The following is a 10,440-nucleotide window of genomic DNA, read 5'->3' as shown; positions in this document are numbered from 1 at the left end:
CGATCCATTTGTTGTCATCTGTGAAATCCACCGGCCTTTCACTAATAGCTGCTAGACAACCGTCTTTCCTCAAGATAGCCTTCATCTTCAATTTTCACAATGAGAAATTTCTCCTATTGAATTTTTTAATATCAAATTTCGTTGTCATAGCTTCTAATATAGATAGCTCCCACTATTTCACTATCGTGAATAGTTCTCTGGAACCTTCAAAAAATGGGTAATACCTTCTTACTTTCTTATGTTGGAGGATCCACCTTTTGGTGGCAACCACAAAGACAATAAGCAAATATTACACACTCAAATCTGGCTCGGATACCAATTGTTGCGGAAGACGGCTATTGAATAGAGCAAAATCGCAACTGATAATTTGAGAAAAAAAATGAAGATAAAAGAAGACAAAAAATTTACGTGGAAAACCCCTAAATAATATAGGGTAAAAACCACGGGCAACGGGCAACGGTATAAGAATTTCACTATGAGAAAATAGGAATTACAACTTCTCTCGATCTACCAAGGAGAAAACAATGATAATTCTCTCTTGATAAAAAGGAGAAAACAACTCTCAAGAAACTCTCTAAATTTTCTAGTATTGGAAGAAAGCTAGAATGTTTTTGGGATGGTTTGAAGCTAAATGAGTTAGGGTATTTATAGTTGAAGCTTAAGGACTAATCTTATAAATATCCTAAATTGCAATGGCTAAATTTGCCATTTACCCATTACATAAATTCAACAAAATCAAGCTTGAATTTTGACCATTTCACCTTCCAATCTTTCGGTGGAATTATATATGTATATTTTCCCAACTTTCGGTGCTTTTGTATCAATTTTCAACAGCAGTTGGCCTCGGATCAAGGCTATCGACAAGTTATTTTGGAAGGAGATTCTCTATCCATCATTTGCCAGGCTACCTTGCTGTCTGCCGATTTCTCTTATGATGGTCCCCTCTTCGACCAGATTAAGGAGCTTGCAGTCATTTCAACATATTGGTCGCTCGGGTAACACTGTTGCGGATGCGTTAGCAAGCGAGGGCTTGTCTACTACATCTCATGTTCGTTGGTTCGGGACTCCATCTCCTTTCATTGTCCTTCCTCTTGCTGCAGAATCTTTGATTTAGTTTGTTTGTCTAGGGGGTTTGTTTTAAGTTTTTGAACTCGTGCATATATTCTATTGTTTGCATGGAATGAAATCCACCTCTTAAGTTAGTTTGGTTGGTCCTTTCATTGCATAGAATGACTTAGTTTATTTGTCTAGGGGGTTTGTTTTATGTTTTTGAACTCGTGCATGTATTCTATTGTCTTGACTGCGACTCCTCCGCACAAGTTTAGCTATGGGCCTATAAACTTCCCTGCATGTACATCCAGATGATGAAAGCAGCAACCAACCAAACTTTCCCTTCGACGGTAACTTTTAGTGAAGCGACACTCATGTTATCCAATAACTCGATTGTTATCTTTAAAATTTTATAAATTCACTTTTTAATATAAAATTTACTTTCATTCTTTAATATAGTGTTGTATAATTTCAAAGAAAGCATTTCTGACTAAAGATTTAAATTATGGTTACAATGACATTTTTTTATGTTATTATAACTGATGACATGATAAATGTTTGTGCAATCATTGTGTATCAACATCGAGCAAAAACAACAATCTCGACATGAAACCAAAAAGTTTCCGAGAATTACTGACACTGAAAGACCGTCATACGGTCACTATTGTTTTAGCAAAGTGTAATCGATGGGAATGGTGGAAATCATTGGTGAAAGACGATCCATGCATTGATAATCGGTGATTCCGACCAGAAGTGAGATGGTTGTATGGTTTGGGTTATGAAGCGAAATGTCACATGAGAAAGCTGTTGTTTGATTATGGGCAGAAGTGTAAGAGGCTCCCAACATGTGAAGACTGCCTGGAGGTGCCCCCGAAATTCATCGCTAACCAGCCTTATTTCTAGGGTTGTAAATAAGTTTGTGAAGCTCAACTCTATTCGAAAATTTGTGAGTTGAAAATTTTCAAGTTTGATTTGAGTTTAAAATGCAAAATTGAAGCTTGACTCGAAAATTCGCAAGTTTAAAATTTTCAAGCTTGATTCAAAAGCAAAAATTGATGCTCGACTCGATTTCGAAAAAACTTGAACTCGAAACATCATTAAACATAACTTGATTAAAGTTCGAACTTGAGCTTTAAATACATGCAAGCCTTATATTATTTTTTTAGAAAAATAACATATAAATGTTAATATTATTAACAATTTAATTTAAAATATTAATATATTATTTTTTCGAGTTGTCCGTGAGCTTTTCGAGTTAGTATCAAGTAGCTCGCTTCCATTCATGAAGAGTTGAGTTTGAGCTTGAATTGAGTTCATTCATTTCAAATATTAACATAATTTTAATTGATTTTGGATAGCTCACGATATATCTCATATAATTTATAACCCTATTTATTTGAACCTTCCTCAAAGTAAATGAATAATGTTTTAATAATAGACCTTAGATTGAAATTCTCTGTTTAAATCATCAATTGATAAAGAATTAGTTGACGTGGGATTATCTAAAAATTTAAATTATCATATATATTTATAATATTTTTAAAATATATTTATAATTATATTTTAATATTAATATTTTCTATTCATAATTTATTTTAGTTTATTTGTCAATTTATTTAAAAAAAATGCAAGAAGAGAGGAGGAGCAAAGAGGAAGAAAATATAAAGAGAAGGGGAAAAGAGTTGACGAGATGAAAAATGAATTTCAGAAATTCGAGTTAAATGATATATATATAGTGTTATTTTAATGAATATATGAAATAATATAATAATATTTTGTAAATATTTTAGACTGATTGAGATAATTTATCACTAAATTTAAAATATAAATTAAAATTTGATCTAAAATCTGATTTAAAAATAGATATATCAAATTCAAATATTTTTGTTATTTTTAGATATGATCAAAGTTTTTTTATGTACAATATGACTAAAAATATCAAAATAAAAAAATGTGATAAAAAAGTTTTAAAAAATTAAAAGAAAAAGAGAATTAAAAAAAATTAACTTTTAACTCCATGAAATCACGATTTAAATCTAACTTATATTTTTACCCCAAATATATCTAAACTATAATTTTGTTCTCATTTTTACTCAAAAGTGTATAATATCTAAAAGAATGAGATGATTATGGATGAGATTAGGTTAAGTTTTCGGTTGATTCGATTCGACCCAATAGTATATATCATTCGTTCAAAAATTGACTTGATTCGAATTTAAAATGATTTTATTTTACTTACATTTTGAGATAAAATCTAAACTCGATTTGAATTGACCTAAAATAAATATATTTATAAAAAAATATTGATCTTATTTGATAAAATTATGATCTAATTGGACCCATCCCTAAATAGAACCCATCATGTGTTTCATTCTCATTAGTTTTCTACTTGGAATAAACAAAAACAAATTGACAGGTCAGCTAGTGCCCTTTTATAAAACATTAGGGAACATTTTATAAATAAGATATAGTTAGAGGGCCAATTAATGAATAAAACCATTTCTTATGCGCAGCACTACACTACCGTAGAAGTAGGGACACGTTAGGCATTTCGAAAAATTAATTCCCACGAATTGGAACCAAAATTTCCGAAACTCGAGACTTGGCGCTCTTTTACACCTCTCTCTCTCTCTCTCTCTCAATAAACTGGCCAAGTGAAGTGGCGCTTCACAATTGTTTGCCCTAGATTTTTCATTTCCCCCATTTTCCTTCGTTCTCTCTCAAGATTTCAACCCATCATTCCCAAACTGCTATTCGGTGCCCGAAAGTTCCTAATTTAAGGGGTTTTGATGGATCTAAATCTGACGGCGGGGGCGGTGTCTCGGATTATTAGCCGAGAGGTGTCGACGGAGAGGGATTTGAAACCTTTGCTTCAAGTGATAGAACTGAAAGAGGTTCAAACGACGTCGAAGAATCCTCAGCAGCAGCAGCAAGAACCGAAAAAGAGCGAGAGGTACAGGTTATTGCTTTCGGATGGGTCGTTGACGCAGCAAGGAATGCTCGCTACCAGTAAGAACGAACTTGTGAAATCCTCGAAGTTGCAAATTGGCTCTGTTATTCAATTGACTCAGTACATTTGCAACGTAATCCAAGATCGCATGTACCTCTCTCTCTCTCTCTCTCGTTCTCTCTTTCTTATATGTTTTTCCGTGAAAGATGAAAGAATTGTTTTTCTTAAATACTATTATTTTGGTTTGTTGATCCCTTTTGTATGTAAAGAACTTATATTCTTTTGTTTTCAACCTGTGGCGACGTGATTAGTTGTCTGTTTCTTGTGTTTTCAGGCGGGTTTATATTTTTCTTCTTATTTTCCTTGTTAATTGATGGTGCTGGAATTAAGTGTAGTTTGATAGTTTTCTTGTATTTCTAGAAATGCGCTTCTTGTTATTGGTAATTTGATTTATTCCAACTAATCAATTCTGCAGTTATAGTTACTCGAGCCTGCAATTTTTGATCTTCCAGTGTATAGTGTTGATTTTTAGTTGGGATGACAATGACTTGGATCGTAACATGTGTCATTGACTCGAATGCTTGGATTTTTTTTTTTGGAGATTTCATCAATGCATATGTTGTATAGTATTGCACATGTATATGGCTAACCGTTGATTTGGCTCTTTTCTTCTTGAGCTTGAGTATAATTTTACAAGTAATGAATTTATCGGCCCTACACTCTGTTGAGGGTTCAGTGTTTATGTCCAGTTTGGCTTTTAATCAAGATGTGCGATTTATGTGCCATATGTGCTTAGCTTATTGTGTTAATTGTCTTCATGACCTTATTTTCAATTCCATTCACGCAGGATTGTTATAATTATCGAGTTGGAGGTGATAGTTGATAAATATGATATTATTGGGAAGCCAGTAGCAGCACCAAGATCTTCCAGGCTCACACAAGCCCCTACTGACCAACCCGGGGCAGTGATGGCACAGACCAACTCCTTAGGAGGAAGTTCACTTGTTGGCAGCATGGGTGATAAGCTGAACTCAGCTGGGGCTACTCTGCAACAGCCTACAATGAACCAATGGCAGGGAGGTTCTCGTTTGAATGAATCTGAACAGATAAGAAGTCCTGCTGCTAATGCGCCATCCTTTTATCATAAAGCAGATCCTTCTCCTGGTTTTCCTGGATCATCACCTATAAATGGACAATTTAGTGTTCGGAGTGCTGGTTTCAATAATCCTAGGCCAGCAGCTTCACGTCCTGTAAGCACCTCTAACTTCCAATCCATTCCCACATATCAGCAGCCATCTCCAATGTACAGCAACAGAGGCCCAGTTGCCAAGAATGAAGCACCACTCAGGATAATCCCAATTTCTGCTCTGAATCCATATCAGGGCAGGTGGACAATAAAGGCCAGAGTAACAGCCAAGGGAGAACTTAGGCGCTATAATAATTCTCGTGGTGAAGGTAAAGTTTTCTCTTTTGATCTTCTTGATTCTGATGGCGGGGAAATACGAGTGACTTGCTTTAATGCTGTGGTTGACCAGTTCTATAACCAGATTGAAGCTGGTAAGATTTATTTGATTTCTAGGGGAAGTCTAAAACCTGCTCAGAAGGCATTTAATCACCTTAACAATGAGCATGAAATATTTCTTGAAAGCACATCAACAGTACAGCTATGTTATGAGGATGACAACAGAATTCCTCGGCAGCAATTTAATTTCCGTACCATAAGTGAAATTGAATGTATGGAGAACAATACTATGGTGGATATAGTTGGTGTGGTATCATTTATCAGCCCTGCTGCTTCAATAATGAGGAAAAATGGTATGGAAACTCAGAAGAGAACCCTTAATTTGAGGGACATGTCTGGTCAAAGTGTTGAATTAACTCTATGGGGATCTTTCTGCAATGCTGAAGGACAACAGCTCCAATCTTTGTGTGATTCTGGAGAGTTTCCAGTTCTGGCTGTGAAAGCTGGTAGGGTGAGTGAATTTAATGGGAAGGCTGTGGGCTCTATCTCTACAACCCAGTTATTTATAGATCCTGATTTTCCCGAGGCTCACAGGTTAAAGGAGTGGTTTGTTAGTACGGGGAGGAACACTCCTTCTGTCTCTATTTCCAGGGAAACATCAACTGTGAGTAGAGCAGATAATAGAAAAACTTTATCACAAATCAAAGATGAGAAGCTAGGAACTTCTGAGAAGCCAGATTGGATTACAGTAGTAGCAAGGATTGCATACATCAAGTTGGACAATTTCTGCTATACAGCTTGTCCTATTATGAATGGGGATCGTCAATGCAACAAAAAGGTTACAAATAATGGAGATGGGAAGTGGTGGTGTGATAAATGTGATAGGGCTGTTGATGAATGTGATTATAGATATATAATTCAGTTCCAGATTCAGGATCATACAGCATAACATGGGTGACTGCTTTTCAGGAATCTGGTCTGGAACTAATGGGGGTGTCTGCAAAAGATTTGTACCATTTGAGGTATGAAAACCAAGATGACGAGAAATTTATGGAAATCACACGTCAAGTTATGTTCAATAAATATATATTCAAGTTGAAAGTGAAGGAAGAAATTTTTAGTGATGAACAGCGTGTGAAATCAACAGCGGTGAAAGTAGAAAAAGTAAATTTTCCATCAGATTCAAGGTCCCTTTTGGATTTGATCGAGAAGATTAAAACAAATGATTTTGGTCCTTCTGCATCAAAGGCAGAGTTCAACACTCCTAATTCTGGTCTGGGTTATGCTGCTGGGGTTGGGATTGATGGAAGCAGAGGTATTGCACCGACAACTGCTAGTAGAGAATATGGGTTGCCAGTAAACCAAGGGAGTCAATATGGAAACCATTACAGTGGTTCTAGGCTTAGAGAAACTGTTTCAAGCATGAATATATTCTGTAATAGTTGCGGTGTTACTGGCCATAGCTCTACAAATTGTCCTACCATCATGAATGGTCCGGTACAGTCTGTTGGTAGGGACTATTCTGATAGAATGTATTCTGGGACAACTGTTGGCCAAGTATCTGGTGAGTGCTTTAAGTGCCATCAAACTGGACATTGGGCCAGAGACTGCCCAAACTCAGGTCCTTTACCTTTGAGGCACTGATTTTTCTTCTGGGAGATATGGTCTTTTGAGGCAACAGGTAGGGTGCTGCTTCTGTTGTCTATTAAAAATGTATTGAACTTTAAATCAGTCCATAATTTTTTTGGCATGTCATCTACCATTCTAATTGCATGTTATTTGTTTCTCATGATTAGGACATTGCACTTGGCAAATGGAAAAAGGGTAGGCATTGTGGTTCTGGTGTATTTATTTTCAACTCAATCTACATCTCTGCAAATGCAAGGGTTCTATGTTTTCTACATGTAAAAAGTGGGATTTTGGTATAATCTTTGGTTGTACTATAACCCTCTTTTTGAACTACAAATATTGCTTGTTCCCTATCATGAAATGTCCAAGTTGCATTGCATCGCTGACGAATTAATATATTATAGACAAAAATGAATATGTTTTTTAAGAAATTTTTTTATGTTTAAGTTAATTAATAAACAAATGAGTTTTGTTTCTAACTAGTGATTATTTTTTGCCAAATTAATATTATTTTTATTAGTATTATTGTTGTAGCCGAAGTTTGATAGAAGTCATTTTTTTTTATAAAATTGAATTCTTAATAAAATGTTAAATTTCGCTACTGCATTCGATATTGGTGGTGTTTTTTCCAAAAAATCATCTTTTTAATTTAATATTCTCGATCAAACACTGGTCAGACTATATTTTTCGATCTAACACCCTTCGTAGTAAGGCGCGCCTCTTGCAGCGCGCTATAGGTTTATTTGGCGTCACGTGGGGTAAGGCGCGCCCCCTGCGACGTGTTATGCTGACATAGATACACGTGTGAATGGGCGAGGGTAGGTTGATAATTAAGGGTACGGTGTGGCACAGGGGCCGCGCCTTACATGTGATTCTGACACGCGTCAAAAAGGCGCGGGTCCTGTCCCGCATTATACCCTTAATTATCAAATTACCCCCGTCCGTTCACACTCATCCCTCCTTATAAATACTCTCATTCTCAATCACTTTCATCACACCAAATCCTCTCAACTTCTCTCAAATACTCTTATATTCTATTATTAAGGTATATTTTATTATATTTAGTATTTTTTTTAGTAATTTATTTAATTATTTTAATTGTTTAATATTTTATTTAATTATTTTTTTTGCAAATATAAAATGGAAGGCAGTCTACTTTGGTTGGATGGAAATCATATATCTCGACATTTTACTGATACGATAACCTTTTAACGTTTTAATTTAATTAATTTATTTATTTAATGCATGATTATTAGTTTAAAAATTAATTTGTGTAATTATTTATTTTTTTAGGAGAGAGACCGTATATTAGATCATTTTATTATGAACCGTAAGTTAGTTATACCTACTCGTGTAATGTCGTATTTAGTAGAGGCTGGATTCGGTCACCTAGGTAGATATCAAGGTCACTGTAAGATAGAACCATACCTTATTTCTGCCTTAGTAGAGCGGAGGAGGCCGAAGACCCATACATTCCATCTTCCGTGCGGAGAGTGCACGATCACGTTTGAGGATGTTTCTATGCACCTGGGGCTTTCGGTGGATGGAGGTGTGATATCAGAGATAGCTTCCGGTTCTTGGACTACTTTGTGTTGGGTTAGTCTAGGACGTGTCCCGGAAAATTTTAACGGTGGACGGATACCGTTAAATTGGTTAGATGACAATTTTTGAGAGTTGAGCGAGGACGCGTCTGACGATGAAGTTAAACAGTATGCACGGGCATGCATACTGCAGCTGATAGAAGGGTTGTTGATGCCGTACAAATCGCGCAACCAAGTTCACTGTATGTGGTTGCAACATCTTGTCGACTTTCATCTGGCCGGATCACTCAGTTGAGACTCGGCAGTTTTGGCTTGCCTGTACAGGGAGATGTGTCGAGCCATTGACTACAGGCGTAATGCTATCGGCGGATGTCTCCTGCTGCTGCAGTCTTGGACATGGTATCAATTACCCTTTTTATGTCCCGTTGTCAAGAACCCATTCGTATTTCCACTACTCCTGAGGTAATTATAAAACTGATTTTGTATATTAATAATTTTATACAGTGAATAAGAAATTATTTTTCTTGAATAGGTGATCTACTGATAGGAAAAATCATCAGGAGCTACCTGATGATTTAGAAAAAATTAGGGTGTTAATCGATCAGAAGGCTGGTACACAGGTATGAATTTTAATGTTTAAAAATCGATTTTAGATTATAGTTATATAATTAGATTATTATTTTGATAAAAATTATATATATTTGTTTTACTTTGAATGGGTGCCATATTCTACTGATAATGTGAGGGCGGTGATCCCACCTGAGTTGAGGGGCACATCAGATATTTGGATGACGACGGTCCCCTTGATCTGTTATGCGACCGTCGAGTGGCACTCCACTGATCGCGTGCTCCGGCAATTTGGTTGTTTTCAACCAATTTTGGAAGCACCTCGTAATATGGATGAGTTGCATAGCACAAATAGATGCGACAAGACAGATACAGATTGGCTGGTAAGGCATCATATGTGGGTCGTGTTGTGGGAGGATCGACATCGGTGACTTCCTCGTAGAGAGCCCATTTTTGATGACCTTTTGATGGTTGCTGACGGTTATTACGAGTGGTTCAACAGTAACGGGAAACCGTTTATGCTTCCCGAGGATGCACGACGGTAGATCTTTCCGCGACGTCGACAGAGACGTTCACCGACATAACACCATAGTCCCCCGACTCGTGGACGGAGAGCAGGTACTTCCGGTTCATCCTCAGCTGCACCAGCAGGACCTTCATAGCAGCCACCGTATCTAGCGACTTACATACCGCAACCATATATGATGCCGCCACCGCCTTTCCATTACCAGATGCTACCGCCATCGCCTTCACCTGCTTTTATGACCCCGCCACCGCCACCGTCACATTTGACCCCTCCTGGAGGCTATTATAGGTCTATGTTTGTAGATCCAACTTAGGGTTCATATGCTGAATATTTAGCGAGTTCAGCCTCATCACCCATGGCCGCAGCATAGACACCTCCTGTATAGTTTTCACACTCAGCAATGTCTGGGTTTTATGAGTTTCCCAATTTTTGCAGACCGGTGGGATAGTCAGTCATACACCTCCAGGGTCCTTATTCTATGGAGATGCTTCATCGCCATCAGCTCCTCATCAACCTAATGTACCTACTCAGGACGACGACGACGACGACGATGATGATAGTGATGACAGCGAGGAGTCACAACCAGTGATACGAAGAAATCCTCCTCGAGACCGATAACCACCGCCATGCGGAACACATTCGCGTCGCATGCATCGATAGATTTTATTTTTTTATTATATTTTTATTTAGTTTATTGGACTTTTTAATTGTAATT

At 36.9% G+C, this 10,440-nt stretch overlaps 1 pseudogene; it reads left to right on the top strand.

Moving 5' to 3' along the window:
- The first annotated feature begins 3,721 nt into the window (after positions 1-3,721).
- LOC120187174 lies at positions 3,722-7,138 on the top strand (annotated as a pseudogene).
- The last annotated feature ends 3,302 nt before the right edge of the window (positions 7,139-10,440 follow it).

Source organism: Hibiscus syriacus, unplaced genomic scaffold (genome assembly GCF_006381635.1).
Source record: "Hibiscus syriacus cultivar Baekdansim isolate YM2019G1 unplaced genomic scaffold, ASM638163v2 tig00113722_pilon, whole genome shotgun sequence".
NCBI lineage: Eukaryota > Viridiplantae > Streptophyta > Magnoliopsida > Malvales > Malvaceae > Hibiscus > Hibiscus syriacus.
This window is presented reverse-complemented; position numbering and strand designations above follow the sequence as displayed.